At 44.6% G+C, this 22,742-nt stretch overlaps 1 long non-coding RNA gene across 1 annotated transcript; it reads left to right on the top strand.

The window, feature by feature from the left end:
- The first annotated feature begins 684 nt into the window (after positions 1 to 684).
- LOC134479604 (uncharacterized) lies at positions 685 to 21,086 on the top strand. The gene is made up of 3 exons (XR_010053147.1): positions 685 to 1,176; positions 19,340 to 19,512; positions 19,661 to 21,086. It is a non-coding gene; the product is annotated as an uncharacterized LOC134479604 (long non-coding RNA).
- Positions 21,087 to 22,742: the final 1,656 nt, after the last annotated feature.

Below are 22,742 nucleotides of genomic sequence, written 5' to 3'. Positions count from 1 at the left end.
TACTATGCAATGGCATGTCTGTTTCCCATGTAGTCTAATTTCCAATGGAATCATCTCTCCAATCCTTCTGTTTGTCAGTTATAAGAAAAATCTCCATGCATCTGGGTTTCTTTCTGAAACAGACTCTGGAGTCTTCTTTTCACACCACAGGCCATAGCTCATTATCATCCATATTTATCCCAGTGCTCAGAGTTGTCCTAGGTTGGCCACGGGGTTCCCTCCAGCCGGCTTCTTCTTCCCCTTGTCATGTTGCTTTGGCACAAGCAGACATTCCAGACTTATCAGCCATTTCTCCACGGGGACTGGTGGCCTGTGCTGGCTCACAACATTCGGGAGCTGAGCTCTGGGCTGCAGAGGCGTCTCATTTTTCTTCTCGGTTATCTGTGTCTTCTTTTTCAAAATAATCAAACTCACATGCCTTCACAGTACATCAGAGCTCAAGAGTAGAAAAACAACTCCGGGAGGGTGGGCTGTCACAGATCCCCCAAGGAGCCAAAATTCCTTGGCCTAGGAAGAAAAAAAAATTCATTTGCCAACTTTTCAAAAGCCGGAGGAAGTGGCTCTCAAATACAGGGTGGCCCAGGAACTTCCTGGGGTGGGATGGGGGGGTCAGTGGGAGCTGTCCTTCATCCTCAAAGGGCAAGGAGGCCTGGATAGGGTTCGTATGCCCGGTAGGAACAGCAGGCCCAGTGTAAAGACCTAGAGGGATGCCTCACAGAGACCACAAGGCCCTAACCCACTGCCAACAGGAGAAGATAGGGCCCCAAACCCAACCACTGACTCAACTGATACCTGACAAGCAGGCCAGCATCCTCTCCCGTCCCTCCTTCCAAAATGTCCACCTACCCTTGCCCTGGGAACCAAACCGACCTATAAGAGAGAAGGACCTGCTCAGGGGCTGCAGACACTCATGTCTCCTTAACTATTGTGATAAATCTGCTCAACCATATGGCCTACTTCTCTCTTTTGCCCAGAGCAACTGCTGGGACCTTTGCCTCCGCTCCTAAAGGAGCCTTGCCTGCCCTCAGAAGCCTCACAGAGGACCTGAGTGACACTGCCTCAGAGCAGTCTGAGAAGAATTTTGGGCAGCACCAGCTTTGGAGGAAACGATCTCAGTTCTGGGAGGGGTTGCTGAGGAAGCCTACCCTCACTGTACCTTTCAAGAGCTGCCTTGTGGTGAGTGAATTCTGCACATCCTCATTTTTTTCTCATCTAAACCTTTTTCTTAACGGTTGGGGATAGAGCTGGGCGGTAGAGCACTTGCTTACCAAGACCCTGGGTTCGGTTCTCAACTCAGGAAAAAAACAAAACCAGCCAAACAACAACAGCAGCACGCTTTTCTTATTATAGAAACTTTATCTGATGTGGAAATCATATCGCTTCTTATGAAACTTGCACTGCATAAGGGTACCTGAACTCCCAGTGGGATCTCATCTCGTAGCCCTGACCCCTTGCTTCTGTGTGAGCTCTGGAGGAGAGTGTTGTGGTGGTTCATTCCTGTTGCCTTTCTTCTAAAACAGCCTTGTGTGACAAAGTTCACTATGTACCAGGAAGGGAGGGAGAAGGGGACAGGCAGGGAAAGAAGGGGATGAGCTAGGCAGATAGCTCAGTTAGTAAGTGTACGTTGCACAAACACGAGGGCTTGAGTCTAATCCTCCCTGAGTAAAACCACTCTAATTGGACAGTTCCAGATAGTGAGAGACTCTGTCAGGGGGCTGGTGAGAGATAGACAGTCCCTGAGGAATGACACTTGAGGCTGACCTCTGGCCTCCACATGCATGCACACACACTCAAACACACACACACACACACACACACACACACACACGCACACATGCACATGCATGCATGCACATGCACACACATACGTACCTGTCAGAGGTATAACTGAGGCTGACTAAGGCCACTGCTGGTAAAAGGATGTTGGGACACAGCGACTTGCTTTGAGACAGAACTTAGTGACTAAGATGTAGTTCAGTGATGCACCGCTGCTTTAGCCTGGTGCAAGGCTCTAGGCTCCGTCTAGACCCTTGGTAATTTCCACACAGCACAAGTGAGCACTCTCCCAGCTGCCCCAGGCACTAACACCCACTTTCCCCTTCACTGTCTACGATGGCATTTATTTGTATACTAGTTTTCATTTTGTATCTTCAATCTTGACTCTGCCTCAATCATTTCAGAATAGCACAGAGGAGCGTGTATCCCGGATTACTCTACACAGACCTGGCAGCATGAGACACACAGTAGGCACTTGTTGGGTCAGAGGAAGAGATGGAAGGGGAGGGGAAAGGATTTTTCCCCTTTTGAAAGTTCATATTCATCTTTAAGGCTTTGCTTTTGACCCTTACAGCCGGCATATTAGATTAAGGGTACTGCCCTCCTTCCCTCGATGCCTCTTGGAGAGAGTGGCAACTTCCAGGGCATTCTCTCTTCCTTTTCTCTTGGTTGCTCATGTTGTCTTCTTTTTCCCACCCCATATAAAATGCTGAGTGCCCATTCGATGCCTCCCATCATCCAGGGCCCTAGGAATACAAGCAGGACTTGGGTACAGGGTCTCGATGACCCCCCCAAAGAGAGTCATGACCCAGCAAAGTGCTTCCTCTCCATCTAAGCTGTTCTGTCTTGACCTGGCACTGTGCAACATGCTCACAAAAGCACTTAGGAGATGGCTCCAGGTTGAGCACGATGTGTGTGATGTAAAAGTAACTTTCATTCGCCTGATGTAATTGATGTCTAAGATGTTTACTGCTGAATAAGCTCACCCTTTCTAGTTCCTTTTAACTCTGCCTGGCCAGTTCAACTCAGCTGTTCTGGCCCAAACTCCTCTGTAAGCTGACTGATTCAATCTGACTTCTCTCAGCTTCTCACTGAATTGCTCTGCATGGCCTAAAACTAACTGGCAATCTGATCTAATCCTCTGGCTTCTTATTCTCTGGCTTGTTCTCTCAGCAACCTGTCTGTACAAACTGTCACTGTGGAAACTGCCTCTGAACTCCACAAACTCCACTCCACTGTGCTGCCCATTAACTTACTGACTCAGCAGAACTGACTGACAAGGACTCAGGAATCTGTATGCCTCTGCCTGCTGGGACTAAAGGGGTATGCCACCACACCTGGACTTAAGCTCATCTTTACTTGAAAGTTGTTCTATGCTAGGCTGTCCTTGAACTCATATCTACTTCTGTTTATCTCCTAGGATTAAAGGCAAGACTGCATTCCAGCTGGATCACACAGACCTAGACGGTCTTTGGATGTGATCTCTTGCTGTAGCAGTCATTTTGCTGGATTAAAATTCCTCTACAGTGTGGTGGGATTGTGTGATGGTTCCTAACCTAGAATGGGCTACTTAATATAGAAGACAGCCATTTGAAATCATTGTGGCAAAGTCACTACTGCTGCTCTGGGTAAAAGGATGACATCTGTCACTGCCTATGAGATAGATGAAAATGGAAGGAGGGAGGATCCCTGCTCTTCTGCAAGATGAAATGTGAAAATACTTCTCTAGGAGTGCAGGAGAGGGGAGGGTGGAGACCAGCAGAGACTGGTATTTCTCAGTTGGTGCTCCACATGTCATTTCCTCATAACTAAAAATGTTTCATAAGTGATGAATTAATATTTCAGAATTATTCATAATGTCTGGCTCAAGGAAAAAAACAACCCCAAAGCAATAATGTGAGCTTTCTATGCACACATGGGAAACATCTTTGTGAGACTCTGCATAGACACATTACAAACAGAATAGCAGGGAATTGTGATTGGGATATTACTGGGTATTAGAGTTCTTGCCCAGCATGGTCAGGGACCTGGGTTTCATTACCAGATTTGCACATAAAAAAATAATGGGGTATCTCTGGGAAAATGGAATGAACACTCCCGATGTAGGAAAACAATAAAAATATTAGCTTTAGCTGCAATGTTCAGAGAGACTTGGGTTCTCAAATATGACGTCAATGGTTGAACTTGTTCTTTTAAGATTTAAACTTTACTAAATTATAATTATATATTGCTTAATATTACACCATATGACCAAGTACCATTTCCCTTAACCTTTCCCCTAAGAGGCAACATCATTTTCCCCCAAACATGTAACAATTCTAAATAATTCTATAGGAACCTCCTTTTTACAAATCTCTGTGCTGGTCTTTAGTGATTTCCTCTAGTCAATTCCCATAGTTCCTGGACATCAGTCATCAACTAACACACTTTTCTGAGCTCTACCTGCTGGTGTCTGGGCCGCCCGACCCACATAGCAACCAGAAACCAGAGTCATTGGCTTGGTAAATCATCACTTGGTACATTTGGTACAGAACCATTTAGTTTCAATGAGTATTTCTCTGTTATTAGCAGAGTTCATTTTAATTATTTTCGTGTGTGTGTGTGTGTGTGTGTGTGTGTGTGTGTGTGTGTGTGCGCGCGCACATGCTCGTATATGCATTGGTGAGTATGTAGATGTCAGAGGACAACTTCCTGGAATTGGCTCTCTCATTCCACTGTGTGGGGCTCAGGGATTGAACTTAGACCATCAGGCTTGGTGACAATTGCCTTTGTCCACTGAGTCACCTCTTTGAAACTGAGGAAGGCTGTCATTGAAAGGAAGACTCACTTATGGGAGGAAAATAATAGAAAGACATGTTAAATGTAGATTCCCCCCAACCCCCCACTGGAGGTTTTCTTTTTTCCACTGTTCAGGGCAGAAGGAAGCTTAGAAAAAGCATTCCGGGCCCAGCAGGAAGCAGGATATCAGATGTGACACTGGCCATGAGTCAGCCCAAAGCTCATAAAGTTAATCTTCCTCCCAAGCAGCCCTTGCTCCAGCACATGCCGGCCCCCACCCCACATCCGCACTGACTCCCGTCAGCCCGGGAAGCCCACCCCATCTTCTCAAGCCTGTTCTATCTTCTGTACTCTGCTCCTCTTCTACTCAACAGATTCATTGTCACTCTGAAAATACAACCGAGTCCTGGCTTAATCCCACCACTAACCCCCCTCCCCGCCTTAAGCTGTTACTTTCATTTAGAAATACATACATAAGCTGCTGGGTGTAGGTACTGAGCAACTGGACTCTTGTCCTCTGGAAGAGGAGCAAGTGCTCTTAACCACCGAGCTGTCTCTCTAGCCCTAAACATGTTTTGTTTTGTTTTGTTTTGTTTTTTCTTGCGCTAGTGACTGAAACTTGGGCATGCAAGGGCAAGTGCACATCTCAGCTGTGTCTCAGACCCTGAAATACCCTCTTCACTTCATCTCCACATTCTTCTTCCACTTTCGACTACTCCAGAAACTCATGAGCCGTGTTTTTTTTTTTTTTTTTCTCAACTCCTAAAATTTAAGTATGTCCCCGTTCTTTTAAGGTGCTTGGGGACTGAATTCAGTTCCCTCTGACCTCTATTGGGTAGATCACAGCTACCCATAACCCCCAGCTCCAGAGGACTCAAATGCCTCTGGCTTCCTTGAGGACCTACCACACACCCACACCCACATACAGTTACACACCCAGTTACAGAATTCAAAACAATACAAATACATCTTTAAACTTCTATTTGTTCCCAAAGCACACATTAAGGGCTAAGGATCAAACCATGGTTTATTGACGTGATGGCTAATTTTAGGCACCAGCTTGACTGGACTGACAGATGCCCAGATAGATGCCAAAACACTATTTGTAGATGAGTCTGTGAGATTGTTTCTAGACAAGGTTTCCTTATTTGTTGAAACAGGGTCTCCTATAGCCAATACTAGCTTTGAACTCAGAGAGTAGCTGAGTTTGGTCTTGAGCTTCTGAACCCCTTGTCTCCATTTTCTAAAGGGTGGGATTATGGGAATATACAACACACCCTGATAAGATGCCCATTTTAATCCATATACTGGTAAAGATCTCCTTTCAGCAAAGTGGGTAGGCACTGTCCATTCTACTGAGAGTTTAGAGCAAAGAAGTGGCAGAGATTTTCTCGCTCTATATGTTGAGTAATCTGTCTTCCGCTGCCTGCCAACACCAGTGGTCTTGGTTCTGTGGCCAGTGAGCTCAGCCTGGAACTTTTTTCTCTTTGTTTTTGTCACTCTATGGAGTCCTGACTGTCCTAGATTTCTATATGCTGACCAGGCTGGCCTCAAACTCACAGAGAACCTCCTGCCTCTGCCTCCTATGTGCTAGACTGGAACTTAACTATGTGTTCTCTGTTTCTCAGCTTCCAGGCTTAGACTAAAGCTACATTTATAGCTTTCAAGTGCTTCTAGCTGAGGATGACAGATCATGGGGCTTCTCACACTTCACAGTCATGTGGGCCTCTCTCATAAATCTCTGTTTCTCTGGGAACCCTCAGTAATACAGCAGCCTTCCTCCCTTTCTCACATGTGCACTGTGGACATGAAATTAAGGCAACAGACTGTCTATACCAGTGAGTCTCAACCTTCCCAATGTTGACCTTTTTTTTTTCTTAATTTTTTAATTGATTTTTGTTTATATGAGTACACTGTTGCTGTCTTCATACACACCAGAAGAGGGCACCAGATCTCATTGCAGATGGTTGTGAGCCACCATGTGGTTGCTGAGAATTGAACTCAGGACCTCTGGAAGAACAAGTCAGTGCTCTTAACCACTGAGCCATTTCTCCAGCCCCAATGCTGACCTTTTAATACAGTCCTTCATGTTCTAGTGACCCCCCAAGCATAAAATTATTTTGTTGCTACTTCACAACTGTAATTTTGCTACTGTTAAAAATCATAACATAATTATCTGATATGCAATCCCCAAAGGGGTCATGACCTACAGGTTGAGAACTGCTGTTCTACAATATCTCCCTAACACACACACACACACACACACACACACACACACACACCACACACACACCACACACACACACACACACCACACACACCACACACACACCACACACACACCACACACACACCACACACACACCACACACACCACACACACACACACACCACACACACACCACACACACACATACACCACACACATACACACACACACCACACACACCACACACCACACACACACACGTACCACACACACACACACCACACACACACCACACACACCACACACACACACACCACACACACACCACACACACACCACACACACACACACCACACACACACCACACACACACACCACACACACACATACACCACACACATACACACACACACCACACACACCACACACACACACACCACACACACCACACACCACACACCACACACACACACCACACACACACACCACACACACACACCACACACACACATACACCACACACATACACACACACACACTACACACACCACACACCACACACACACACACCACACACACCACACACCACACACCACACACACACACACCACACACACACTACACACCACACACACCACACACCACACACACACACACCACACACACACTACACACCACACACACACACACCACACACCACACACACACTACACACCACACACACACACACACACAGGACATTAAACTAAATAAATCACATAATGTGTCCACATATCTTGATGCAGTAGAATGTCAAAAACGTTTCTTCCTCATCTAATCCTGTCTTACAGTATACTGTAAATCCATTGCTCTATTTCTATAAAAATTACTATATTCGATACTATTTCTAAGTGCAAAGTACTGATTAGAAACTGGGAAGATAGTTTAGTTAGCAAAGCATTTGCCTTAGAAGCATGAGACTTGAGCTAAAGTTTCAGAACATAAAAGTGCCAGACATAGTGGAACATGCTGTAATCTCAGCACTGGAGAGCCTGAGACAGGTAAATCCCTAAGGCTCACTGGTCTCAGTCAGTCTAGCCTAATTGGTGAGTTCTAGACCAGTGAGAACTGACTTTATCTTAAAAAAAGCTGGATCTCTGTCTCTGCTACCATAAACTCCCCTATACACCTGCACCCCTACACACACACACACACACACACACACACACACACACTCACAAGAACACACACTCACACTCACACATACACATACTCACACACACTCACATATACACATATATACATGGACACAGACACACACACACATGCACACACACAAACACACACACACATGCACACACACATACACATACACTTACAAGAACACACACATACACACACACTCACATATACACATGTACACATGGACACAGACACACACCCACATACACACACTCACACACACACACACAAAGCAAGTCCAAACAGGAAGGACCCTAGTCTCTGCATACTTATATCTTATACACTGTTACATCTTATATAGTCAATATTTAATAAGTATGCATTGGGTTTGGATGAGGTCAATATTTAATAAATATGCATTGGTCTAAATGGAGTCAATACATAATAAATATGCATGGAGTTTGGGTGAGATCAAAGGCAAATCATTGAGGATTCACTCTTGACCTAAATTCAGTAGCTGGACAGATAGTTCAATGGCTAAGAGCACCTGTTGCTCTTGCTGAGGACCCAAATTCAATACCCATCACTAACATAGTGGCTCACAACCCCCTGTAACTACGTTCTTGGAGATCAATACCCTCTTCTGACCTTGATAGGTACCAGGCACACATGTGTTGCACATACATACATGGCAGGTAAAACACTTATAGACACGAATAAATCTAAGAAGAAAAGTGCACAGTTCCTGTAATAAACTAATCAAGGAGGCACAGAGAAACGAGGGAGTGAGCGATGGGGCTTTGAGACTAGATTTTCCATTCTCCGGCTGCAGGGTTCTGGAAAGGCCATTTGTTGCCTGTCAAAACCTTGGATCCTGTGTCGTTGAAGGAAGCTATTTATAGAACTTACCTCAGAGTCTCTGGGGAAGAAGAAATGAGCATGTACAAGGCGTGGACAGCCCTTCATCATAACTATTTATGATTTTTGTGGTTGTAAGAGAAGACAATGATGATAGAATTAAAGTCACCGAGGAAAGACCTGGTGTACATCTAACTCTATCATAGGCTTTAAATTCCTTAAGAGTGCTCTTTGATCACAGCACTTGTTGAAAATGTGACTGTTTAATTCAAAGAGAGAGATTTTAATATAATAAATAAGAAGAGAGATGCTGGGCTTGCTTTGAACGTCAATATGCATCATCTTAAGTTTTATAGATAGCAATATCCTGCAGTTTGGATGCCAAGACTGGCCAGATCCTGTGTCACCCTGCAATTACTGAGTGTCTCATTTGTCCCACTGCATGTGGAACCTGCAAAATACAAGAGCCATTTCTGAGGACTTCATGGTGATGATTTTGTGTCCTCAAAGTACAAATGTAATAGATCAAAGAGATTTTAAATGATTTCTCTTTGTATTAAAACTATAAAATCAGGAAAAGAGATACACGAGCAGATTTTCCTATTAGTCCAGTGGTAGGAAACAAAGCATCAGTTCTAGTGTACCCTTGCTGACAGCTGCAGAAGGAAAATCTGGGTAGAGACGGTTCAAAAGCATTAGAGAAATGCAAAACCGTATTTTTACTTAATCTGCCTAGCAGAGAATGGAGTTTGCATAAACGAGGTCCCAGTCAGTGAGAATTTAATGGGTCTGGACTCAGGAATCAAAGGCATGCAGAGAAGGTCTGAGGCTTTGAGCTTGACCCACCCATGACTTGGACAAAAGGCCAGGAGCAATAATAAGGCAGTGTGGGGAACAAGAGGCCACCATGGACCTGTGCCTAATACTCTTATGTGTGTCTAGCCTCGCTGGCAGCACTCGGTTAGTCTGAGAAGGGAGGATTCTGGATTAATCAGCCACTGCAGAACACTGTTCTGAACTGCAGATCACCCTGGGGCAGTGTGGTTCATTGCAAATTGGTAGTAATATAACAGAACTTCATTGTGAGGAGGAAGTCATCCTCAGCTGGACTGAACCGTCGCCCGGCCTGCCTAAGCAGTACCTGTGTCTCCTTCACTGATCTGTGGAGAGTCCCAGTAGTCACCACCCAGTCCACATTCGTATTTGCCCTGAGCTGTCCCATGGATGAGAATCCGTCTCTGCCTAGCAGCTGAGCATGACGGAAGGTTGGCATGGCACCTGTCCTTTCTTTCCTTTGGCCTTTAATTATTTTGGCATATGTTGATAGGCCTATTATTGAGAAAGCAAAATAGGCAGATAAAGTTATACTATACCCCTGCCCTGTCTTTACCACCCAGATGTAATAGTCTAGTGGTTTGTTCCTCCTTAGGGGTGTGGATGGTATGTTGTGAACAAGAAAGGAAGGAAAGGGGAGTGGAGGAGTTTAAGAATGCAAGGGCCGTGTGTTTTCTGAGAAATGATGAAGCTGTTTATATGAGCGTGTGCTCTATTATATTTTTAAAATTTTGTGTGCATGAATGTGCATGTGCGCGCGCATGCACGTGCACACTTTTGCCATGGCTTACATGTGGAAGACAGAAGAAACTTTCAAATTGGTTCTCTCCTTCTACCATTGTGGGTCCCGGGGATCAAATGCAGACATCTTTGCCCACTAAGCCATCTCACCAGGCTGAAAGTGAGCCTTACATTCAGAGAGATAAGGGGCTGGAGAAATACCTGCTGCTCCCGCAGAAGACCTGGTTCCAGTTCCAGCGCCCACAGGGTAGCTCATAGCTGTCATCCCAGTTCCAGGAGATCTGACTCTCTTTCCTGGCCCCCACCCAACCAGGTACGCACAGATATATATTCATACTATAGGCAAAATGCTCGTGCAGATAACATAAAAAATAAGAAAATCTTTAAAAAAGAATAGTAAGTCATGTATATGTACCACATATGTGGCTCACATTTCCACATCACTGTTTATCATGGAAGAAAGTCAGGACAGGAACTCAAACAGGGCAGGAACCTGGAGGCAGGAGCTGATGCAGCACCCACGGAGGGGTGCTGCTTACTGTCTTGCTCCTCATGGCTTGCTCAACCTGCTTTCTTCCAGCACCCAGGACCACCAGCCCAAGGGTGGCACCACCCACAATGGGCTGCCCCCTTCCCCCTCTAATTAAGGAAATGCCTACAGGTTTGCCAATCTTATGGAGGCCTCTTCTGAATTGAGCTTCCCTTGTCTCAGACGACTTCAGCTTATGTCAGGTAGATGTCATGGTAGCCAGGATGGCTGTTTCATACTTGTCTGCCTTTTGGCCTGAAATTAAGTCCCAATCTGTACAATCCGTATAAAGCAGCTAAATCCCTTAGACAATTTACAGTGTCTTTGAATTAAATAAATAGGAGTCTACAGTTCTGATCACCATGGCAGACACACAGTAAAAGATCCCAAGAGCCCAGCTAAGATTAAGAGAGATTCAGGCTCCCACTGACCACCTGGAAGACAGTTTTTAGTTAAGTCCAGGAATCAAGTGCCTGCTTTAAGGTGTTGATATAATTGGTAGTAATATAACAGAACTCAGAATTTCCACAGTCTACTGTTCAAAATTCCCAGCACATATAGCTATAAGGTTAACCTGTCTGAAGAGTGTTTGACAGGGAAAGACATACCGAGAGACCATATGTTAAACTTAGCAGAGATTGTAAAGAAACTAGGCTCACAGACATAAGAGGAATAGACTTGGAATGAGTTAGGGGAGGCGTCCTCAGAAATAAAAACAACAAAAAGAACCAATTATTCTGCAATATATGCACTATCTGCAAAAATAAACATGCAAAATTTAGAACTAACTGGATGAACTGAAAATAGATTGAAACAATCACCCAGTCTGAAGGAGAGAGAAAAGGATGAGGAGAGCTCCCTCAGCCTTGACTGTGTGGAGTGGAAGTCCCAGAGAAAGGAAGAGAAAAAACAATACCCTAACTGAGGCCAATAATCTGCAACTTGCTGGAAGGCATAATTTACAGATTCAAGGAACTCGGCAAACGCCACCGAAGAAAACTGCAAACGGTGGAATCTGCCAGATTGTCGAAAGCTAAAAGCAAAACAAAATCTTTAATTTTTATGGAAAAATTCTATTAAAAAACCCCTGATAACTAAGCAACAATAATTTGAATATCTCCTGTGTGTTCATCAAAAAGTAAAGTGCGAAATAAAATAACATCTTGAGAGCACTCAAGGGGAAGAGAAGAAACCCTGCCCACCCAGAATCCCAGTTGAGAATTTACCTTAAGCGAATTTGTTGTCAAGAGACCCGCATTACAATAAGTCAAATGAAATAAATGCAAAACAGAAGCTTGTCTTCAGGAAGGAATAAAATAGGACTAGAAATGATAAATCGGTAGGTAACTGTAAATTGTTACCTTTTCTGTTAATTTATTTAAAATACAAGTGCTAACTTAATAGCCATATAACATAGGCTTATCGTTTGAACGGATACATTACAAGCGAGCAAAGAATGTGAGGGGGAAATGGATTTATATAAACATGAAATTCCTACATTCTACACAAAATGGTATGTATGACACTGAATGTACCAGAAACTGGATGGACATATATTTTATCCTCAGAGAAACCACTGAAATGCCAGTAAGAGGCTAAAATGTCCACATACACTGTTTTTTATTTTATTTATTCATCTCTCATACAAAACATATATATATTTAAACTATTCTCCCTCAGTAGGATTTGGAAATTGGCTCCTAATAGTAAAATAATCATTGTTTGGTTTTTGAGACAGTTTCTATGTGTAGTGCTGGCTGTCCTGGAACTCACTCTGTGGACCAGGAGGCTCTCCAAACTCACAGAGATCTGCCTGCCTCAGCCTCCTGAGTCGTAATCTTCTTTTTTAAGGTACTAGGCATTAAAGGTGGGGATTTCTGCATATTAGGTAAGTGCTCTACCAAAGAGGCACATCCCAACTCCTTTTCACATTTTTTTTTAACAAAGAGAGCTTTTTATTAACTTGAGTGTTTCTTATTTACATTTCGAGTGTTATTCCCTTTCCCCGGTTTCCAGGCAAACATCCCCCTAATCCTTCCCTCTCCCCTTCTTTATGGGTGTTCCCCTCCCCACCCTCCCCCCATTACTGCCCTCCCCCCAACACTCACGTTCACTGGGGGTTCAGTCTTAGCAGGACCAAGGGCTTCCCCTTCCACTGGTGATCTTACTAGAATATTCATTGCTACCTATGAGGTCAGAGTCCAGGGTCAGTCCATGTATAGTCTTTAGGTAGTGGCTTAGTCCCTGGAAGCTCTGGTTGCTTGGCATTGTTGTTCATAAGGGGTATCGAGCTCCTTCAAGCTCTTCGAGTTCTTTCTCTGATTTCTTCAACAGGGGTCCCGTTCTCAGTTCAGTGGTTTGCTGCTGGCATTCGCCCCTGTATTTGCTGTATTCTGGCTGTGTCTCTCAGGAGCGATATACATCCGGCTCCTGTCGGCCTGCACTTTTTTGCTGCATTCATCTTGTCTAACTGGATGGCTGTATATGTATGGGCCACATGTGGGGCAGGCTCTGAATGGTGTTCCTTCTGTGTCTGTTTTAATCTTTGCCTCTCTATTCCCTGCCAAGGGTATTCTTGTTCCCCTTTTAAAGAAGGAGTGAAGCATTCACATTTTGATCATCTGTCTTGAGTTTCATTTGTTCTAGGCATCTAGGGTAATTCAAGCATTTGGGCTAATAGCCACTTATCAGTGAGTGCATACCATGTATGTCTTTCTGTGTTTGGGTTAGCTCACTCAGGATGATATTTTCCAGTTCCAGCCATTTGCCTACGAATTTCATAAAGTCATTGTTTTTGATAGCTGAGTAATATTCCATTGTGTAGATGTACCACATTTTCTGTATCCATTCCTCTGTTGAAGGGCATCTGGGTTCTTTCCAGCTTCTGGCTATTATAAATAAGGCTGCAATGAACATAGTGGAGCACGTGTCTTTTTTATATGTTGGGGCATCTTTTGGGTATATGCCCAAGAGAGGTATAGCTGGATCCTTAGGCAGTTCAATGTCCAATTTTCTGAGGATCCTCCAGACTGATTTCCAGAATGGTTGTACCAGTTTGCAATCCCACCAACAATGGAGGAGTGTTCCTCTTTCTCCACATCCTCGCCAGCATCTGTTGTCCCCTGAGTTTTTGATCTTAGCCATTCTCACTGGTGTGAGGTGAAATCTCAGGGTTGTTTTGATTTGCATTTCCCTTATGACTAAAGATGTTGAACATTTCTTTAGGTGTTTCTCCGCCATTCGGCATTCCTCAGCTGTGAATTCTTTATTTAGCTCTGAGCCCCATTTTTTAATAGGGTTATTTGTTTCCCTGTGGTCTAACTTCTTGAGTTCTTTGTATATTTTGGATATAAGGCCTCTATCTGTTGTAGGATTGGTAAAGATCTTTTCCCAATCTGTTGGTTGCCGTTTTGTCCTAACCACAGTGTCCTTTGCCTTACAGAAGCTTTGCAGTTTTATGAGATCCCATTTGTCAATTCTTGATCTTAGAGCGTAAGCCATTGGTGTTTTGTTCAGGAAATTTTTTCCAGTGCCCATGTGTTCTAGATGCTTCCCTAGTTTTTCTTCTATTAGTTTGACTGTGTCTGGTTTGATGTGGAGGTCCTTGATCCACTTGGACTTAAGCTTTGTACAGGGTGATAAGCATGGATCGATCTGCATTCTTCTACATGTTGACCTCCAGTTGAACCAGCACCATTTGCTGAAAATGCTATCTTTTTTCCATTGGATGGTTTTGGCTCCTTTGTCAAAAATCAAGTGACCATATGTGTGTGGGTTCATTTCTGGGTCTTCAATTCTATTCCATTGGTCTATCTGTCTGTCTCTGTACCAATACCATGCAGTTTTTATCACTATTGCTCTGTAATACTGCTTGAGTTCAGGGATAGTGATTCCCCCTGAAGTCCTTTTATTGTTGAGGATAGCTTTAGCTATCCTGGGTTTTTTGTTATTCCAGATGAATTTGCAAATTGTTCTGTCTAACTCTTTGAAGAATTGGATTGGTATTTTGATGGGGATTGCATTGAATCTGTAGATCGCTTTTGGTAAAATGGCCATTTTCACATTTTTTTTTAAACTTTGAGACAGTCCCTCGAAGTTGCTTAAGCTGACTTCAAATCCCTTTTGTGCCCCAAGCAAGATTGAACGTGTACTGCTCCTTCCTCAGCCCTTGCCTACGTAAGAGGACTGAGCTGCACACCCAGCTTAATGACAGCTCCATGTCTGAAGCCCACACTACACTGAGTGCACAAGAAAACGTTCACTGTGTCTGTGGCACTAGAATTTAAGATTAGGGAGAAATATCTAAATACCTCATAGGGAGGGTGATAACTGATTATGTCTTAGCTTTTTATCTAAGATTAAGAACAGGAGGATGGTAATGGGGTGGAGGTGAGGAACGTTGAATTTAACCAAAAGAAAGCAAATGACAGAGCCTAGGAACAATAAATTAATTAACGTAAAGATGAGAAGTACAGAAGACATTTTGTCAGTTGCTAAGCAACAGAGACACAGTCTGAGAAACATGCGGTTAGGACATGCCTCTGAGAAGTACATCATGAGGGAGCCTCACTAATATCTAAACATCAGAGTGCTTACTCAACTCAGTTATAGCTGTGGATTAGACAGCTTATAGCCTAGACAGCTATAGCGTCACTAGGCAACAGAATGTTATGGGACCGATTTGATACATGTGGTTGGCCTTTGATCGACCCATCATTATGTATGATTGTGTTAAAATAGTAGGTCTCACTCCACGCATATCAACAATTACACTACAGATTAATAGGCTGAACATAATACTGAAAGAATCCACCCGGGATGGGGTAGAGCGCTCCGTGCATAGGGAGCTTCCTGGACAAGCATAAGGAGCTGAGTTTGGATCTCCAGACGACCTGTAGAGCTGCAGGCAATAACATGGAACTGAGACCCCGGGGTTCCTATGGAGAGATGGGAGGCAGGGACAAAAGAATCCTTGGGAGTTCACAGGGCAGCCAGCTGGCATGAGCAGAGACAAGTTACAAAAGAAGAGCCTGTCTCAAGAGGACCAACACCCAAGGCTGTCCTCTGGACGCCATAACACGTGCTGTGGCACAAGTATCCCTGCACTACACTCATACATGCACGCACATGCACACACATATACATACCTACATGTGAACATGCACACACACATACACACCCACACACCCACACACACATACACACCCACATACACACCCACACATACACACACACACACACACACACACACACACACACACACACACACAATTTTACCAGCATGCATGAAATAAAAATAAATAAGGGTCTCCTTACCTACGATATAATGTGAAATGGACAGACTTTGAGACTTAAAGTAAATTCAGCCTACCTGAGGTTGCCAGCTTAGACTTATGTTTTCTCTGATGCACAGAGATGTGCGACTAATGCTTCCTTCACAGGACTAAATAATATTCTACGTGGAGTGCATAAGCGGCTTGGATCTAGGCAGTACTTGATAAATGCTAATCCTTTCTCCTATAACCTAGCTTAACATAGAGGGAAACGTGGGCAGTTTCTTTGCCACATACCAGTATCGGGAAAGTAGGTTCATCTCAAAACTATGGTCACAGGCCAAACCCAAGCCGACATTTGTTTTCACAGATATTTTCCTGGAACACTATCACATAGTTTTCTTATGGCCTTATGTCAAAGAGGACTAGGCTTATAAAACAGTCATCATGTGCCCTCTTTAAGTAATGTTTGCCCATTTCTGACTCAGAACATAATTATGAAATTTTATTTCTAAAATTCACACCTAGCTATTTTAAGTTTTGCTATAGATACTTATGATTCCATTTCCTTGGCACTCGATGAATCAACTTATGGCAAAAATACCAGGAATGACTTAGATGTCCATTTAGTGAAAGTGATAATCTGTGCTTGCTGTCTGGTAGTCCAGCTCCAGGACCTGTGCCTTCTGCAGACCCTTTCATTATATTTCTAAAAACACACTGAGAGCTCTAAATCACTGGGATCTACTTTCTTGCTCCATTGTTAGAAGTCCTACTGGATCTTCTCATTTAATTCTTCTTCCCATTCGACAGATGAGAAAACTGTCATAGTTACTTTTCTATTGCTGTAATACAATACCATGACAAAGCCAACTTATAAAATAATTTACTTGTAGTGTCAGAGGATTCAAGTACACAACTATCATGGCAGATAGCATGGCAGCGGGCAGGCAGGTAGGCAGGCAGTAGGCGTGCAGACGTGGTGTTGAAGCAGTAGCTGAGAGCTCACCTCTTGAAACACAAGCAGGAGGGGTAGAGAGAGCTAAGAATGGTGTGTGGTTTTGAAACACCAAAGCCCACCCCCCCTTGGCAAGCCCCCTCTTGTAAGGCCACACCCCCAATCCTTCCCAAACAGTCCACTAACTGGAGACCAAGTATTCAAATACATGAGCCTATGGTTGGGCCATTCTCATTCAAACCAGCATAGCCATCTGTCAACCAATGGCAGCAAGAGAGTGTCTGGCATTCAATCTCTGATGTTTCTAGCTTGTTGGAGGACGAATCAAAATACGTGAGTGTAGCATCGGCCCCAACTCTGACTTTTGTAGGTGAGCAAAGCATACGGAAGCTGTAAGATGTAAAAGTTCCTAGAGCCTTTACAAGGAAGACTTGGAGCCTTTAGTTAAGTAATTAAAGCTGTTAGCTCTGGCTTGCATGCTGTAAAACTTTACAAGGGCAGGAAGCATGTGATGCAGCCTATCAAGTTAGTGCAATAAAAACACTTGAACAAACCTCCCTTGTCCACAGAAAAGCCCCATGTGTAATGCTTGCACTCTGCAAATCTAAACAGTAACTCCACGGACGCACAAAGTGCTTGACTCTGCACTGATGAGGGGGCGGGAGCGGGAGTGGATGCTGAAGGTGATGTGAGCATCCTGTCATCCAGCAGGGAGGAGGAAGGCATCCATACACGTACTTAACCGTCAGTGCAAGGAGGGACCAAAAGGAAATTTCTAGTAACTCGAGGTACAAGGGACACTGTCATGGTGTAGAGAAGACTTACATGTCCAGAGTTTGGCCTCACTTGGGAGTGCTATTAGGAATGGGTGGATTAATCCATTCATGATCAGGTTAAATGAACTATCAGGAGATGGGTCCCAGCTAGAGGAGTAGCTCACTGCTGGTATAACTTTCAAAGGTGTATCTTGTTTTTCTGGTTCCTGCTAGTCTTGAGGCGGGCCACTTTGTTCTACCGCATGCTCCCTGCCATGATGTTCTGCCTCACCACGTACAGGCCCAGAGCAGAGTCACATGGTCATATTCTGAAACCTCTAAACTGTGTGGCAGTCAACCAATCGCCCAACCAATCAACCAACCAAACAAACAACCAGTCAGTCAATCCAACCGTGCTTTCTTTAAGCCATTTTCTCAAGAATTTTGTGATGAAATGACAATGTAAAATGAACAACGGTAACATCTAGTCTAGGAGTCCACCATGTTTTATTCTGCCAGGGATGTGGTACCTTGAATCCCAGTATGCTCAGATGGCACAGGCAGGCCAATCGCTGTGAGTTCCAGGCCAGTCAGGGCTAACCAGAGAGACCCTGTCTCAAAAGAAAACAAAAGTTTTGTTCTGTCTTGTATAAGACTCAAAAAATGGCCTTTGGGAAGATGAAATTTGAGCTGACCGCTCGGCGACATATCACCCGTCTGTACCCTCTGTACCCTCTGTTTACCTCCCATTCCTGTCCTGGCTTCATCTCCTGTCACTGCAATACACCACCAGACAAAAGCAACCCAAGGGAGAAAGAAAGGGCTTATTTTGAGTCATCATGGTGAGAGGTCCGGGCTCCAGAGACTGAGGCAGCTATGGTCATGTCACAGGCAGAGTCAGGAGGCAGAGCATACTTAGGAATTGGTACCCAGGGTCTGCTCCTTTTCTCTCAGCCCAGAACCCCAGACTGTGCGTATGGTGCTGTCCACACTTAAGGTGTGGCTTCTCATTTTGGTTAAACTTCTCTAGAAACACTCTCACAGGCATACCAGGAATGTCTCCTAGGCAATTCCTAATCCCATCAAAATGGCAACCAAGAATAGCCATCAGTTACCTAAGCAAAAAAAAAAGGAGGAGGACCAGGAGGAGAAGGAAGAAGAGGACCAGGAGGAGGAAGAAGAAGAGGAGGAGGAAGAGAAGGAGGAAGAGGAGGAGGAGGAGGAAGAGGAGGAGGAAGAAGAGGAGGAGGATAAAGGAGAAGGTGACACTCATTCAGGCAGGGAGCAAAGAGGGCTGACCACACTACCCTGGTTTTAATTAGTCTCCTATCTTGCATTTGTTTAACCTCTGGCTGCTGACCTTGGCCTTTTTAAAACTATGAACGTATTGCCTACATTCCCATATCTATTTGCTGGTTCATCCATTCGCTTTCTCATAATTATTTACTCTTTTGTCTTTCCTTCCAGTCCCACACAGATGGATCCAGTCTACTCACTGCTCACTAACCTACTCATGGATTCATCCGTCCACTCGAGGATGCATTCGTCCATCAAAAGAGCATTCAGCCATCCCTTCTCACTACCGTGTGCCAGGGGCTGACAAGCTCCCGTGAGCAGTGCAGCATCTCCAGACCTAGAAGGTTAGCAGGCCCTGGCAATGTGCATGCATGCAATGAATCAGTATGGAGGAAGCATGGCTTGAAAAACATATCATCCTGCCTCCTCTGTGGGCACCAGCTCGTCCACTCAGCTTTCATTAGAAGAGTTTTTTGTTTGTTTTATTTTTAGGAATATGATTTTGCTCCTGAAAGGTGAGACAAGGTTGGGATACCAGAGAAAAGGCTAAGGCTGAGCCATGGAGGCTATGAGAGGTGTGAGGAGTATTTGTGAGGAAGCTCTATCAGGTTACGTCTCCAAATCCCTTCTCGATAAAATGTGTTCTGCTAGAGAAATGACTGTACGTGTGTGTTCCTCCCTCAGACCATGCTAAGGCTGTTACCCACCCCAGAGCAGCAGCTACTGTGCATCCCCTTCAGCTGCACAGACCAGAACGACTCCTCGGGCCACAGCCCCGCCGCATCAGCAGCCCCGAGAGTAATGAAGCCCTGAGCCTAAAAATCGCTTTCTCTCTTCATTCCCGATAGAGAGAATCTTCAAGACGCTCTCATTTTACAAATAAGGAATGCTAAGTGAAGCCTCTTCAGGTGAAATCACTGTTCTAGCTCACACAGCCTGGAAGAGACAGAGCTGTGTCTGGAGCCCATGCACACTGCCTGTAAGACGCCAGCCTCACTGCAGCATCATTAAATATAGGTTGGCGGCTGTGATACACAATAAAACACGTGAGATGCTACTTAGAGGTCAGATAAGCAAAAATCATTGCCATGTAAAAGCCAGCTCGGGATAAGATTCCTTTCATATTTTTAATGTTTATTTAAGGGCTTCAAACCAGAATACACTCATACGGGGTGGGAGAGAGAGAGAGAGACAGAGACAGAGACAGAGACAGACATAGAGACAGACCGACTGACAGACAGATAGGTGGACAGGTTTACAGACAGACAGATGGACAGATGGACAGACATATGGATGGACAGACGAGTCCAAAAAAGGCAATGCAAAACCCTTGGGAGTGCCATATAGATAAAACTATGTTTTGCAGGGACAGCACCTTTCCCATGGAGCTCAGTACTTTCTAGTCAGTCGGGTCAGCAGTCTGTGGAATAGTCCTGTACACGCTCAGTGTACGTCTTCTCTCCTACCTCTGTGGAAACGTCCTCACACATAGGCAAGGTGAGTAAATCACAGCTAAGGTGACAATGGACATCAACCGTCACCACTTCCCATGTAAGGGCCCCACTTACAGGCCCCACCTCTCAGGAGTGCCACTCTCGGAATCATGTGGACATTTGGAGGACACGTGGGATCCAAAGTATCTACAGTCAGGACCATGCCTATTGCCAATGCTGGATTCCGGGGCTCACCACGCCTACCGGTTGTCTCTCTCTTCTTTTTCTTTCTTTTTTGTTAGCTATCCACATTCCACACACAAGAGCATTCCTTTTTCTGCATGTTCGCCTCCTGCCCTGGCTAATTTTATGTCTACTTAACACAGCCTAAGGTCATCTGAAAGGTGAACCCAAATTCAGAAAATGCCTTCATAAGATTAGGCTATAGACAAGCCTGTAGCACTTTCTAATTAGTGATTGACATGATAAGCCCCCGGTGTATGTGTGGCTGGGGAGGGGGAGGGGGGAGAGGGAGGGGAGAGAGAGGTCGGGGGAGGGGGAGGGAGGAGGGGTCATCCCCTGTTCTCGGTTATATAAGAAAGCAGGCTATACAAGTCATGGGGAACTCACCTGTAAGCAGACTCTTCTGTGACCTCTGCCTCAGATCCTGCCTTCAGGTTCCTGTCCTGACTTCCTTCAATGATGGACTACAATGTTAAAGTGTAATACAAATAAACCCCTTCCTCCCCAGCTTGCTTTTGGTCATGGGGCTTCATCACAGCAGTAGAAACACTGACTAGGACACTACCTATAGTTCTTTTCAAGGTTTCCCATCAATTAACCCTCAGATGAAACTGGGCAGTACAACCACACCATGGTGGTTGCCCTAGATCATACTTCAGAAATCTTGAGTTCATTCTAATCCTTTAAAAATTAGAAAAGTGGGAGCTAGAGAGATGTCCCCGTGGCTAAGAATGCTTACTCTTCTTCCAGAGGATCTGAACTTGACTCCCAGCACTCACATCAGGGGCACCGAGCCATCTATAACTCCAGCCCCTGGGGTCTAGCACTGGTGGCCTCCTTGGGCACCTGAACTCAAATGCACCCCACCCCCACCCCACACAGATACAAAGGCATAGACAGAATTAAAAATTAGAATAATTTTTATAGTTCTCATTTTAAAAATCTAAATTTCTGGCACCTCTTGTAAATGGGAAAGTTTAGCCAGGAGGGCTGCATGGCGCACGCAGTAATTGTCTGGAGAAAACGCAGCTCGTTCACTCCCATGTTCACTGCAGCCTTCAGCCATAACTTACCTGACCCTGAGGTAACTTACAACCCTGAGGCAGATACCCAGCCCCGTCCAAAGCAAAGCCCCCGTGTCCTCAGCATACACAAGGAACCAGACAGTTCACAGTGTGCACTTTTTTGGGTGTGGTTTGACTGGTATACAGATGAGTTTGACTTAGGAATAGACATCCGAATCAGACAACATTGCAGGTTCCAAGTATTGTCATGTTTTTCTGCTTTATGAGGCATAACTGACAGTAAAAAAAAATTGTACATACGCAAGTGTGTAGCGTGAAGTTCTGACTCATGTTTTCGGTGTGAAACGATTATCATAATCAACTTAATGAACATGACATCAACTCCCTTGGATACCCTTTTGTTTTGCAATTATAATAAGGATCATCTCACGAACTCCCCTTGCCCTGCTGAGCGAACATAGTATTAAACCAATCCCATTGACTCATTGCTGTACCCAAAGGTCGCTGTCTCTCAACTCTCATCAGAGAGGCTTCTTTGCACAGTAGACAGCAATTGACAGAGACCTTCAACTCGTCACGGGGCAGACAACAAGAGAGTATGGTGAGGCCCATCTTGAATGGGCCATCTGTAGTGCACCCTCCACACTAGGCTCAGGGACCTTCCCAGAAGAGGCTTCAGGTAAGAGGGAGAGGTGACTTCAGAGAATAACGACGCTGTGTTTTCCAGACACAACGGAGCAAACAGTTTAAAAATATGGACTCACAGCAATTGTGACAGCCTATGAAAGACTGTCACAAGCACAAACCAAACAAAAATCCCAGCAAGGAGTTTTGGGAGTGGGTCACGGAGGTGGACACGGAGGTGCCCACTCC

The sequence above is a fragment of the Rattus norvegicus genome, chromosome 7 (assembly GCF_036323735.1).
Source record: "Rattus norvegicus strain BN/NHsdMcwi chromosome 7, GRCr8, whole genome shotgun sequence".
NCBI classification, from domain to species: domain Eukaryota; kingdom Metazoa; phylum Chordata; class Mammalia; order Rodentia; family Muridae; genus Rattus; species Rattus norvegicus.
The sequence above is the reverse complement of the archived record's forward strand: the minus strand, read 5'-3'. Positions and strand labels throughout refer to the sequence as shown.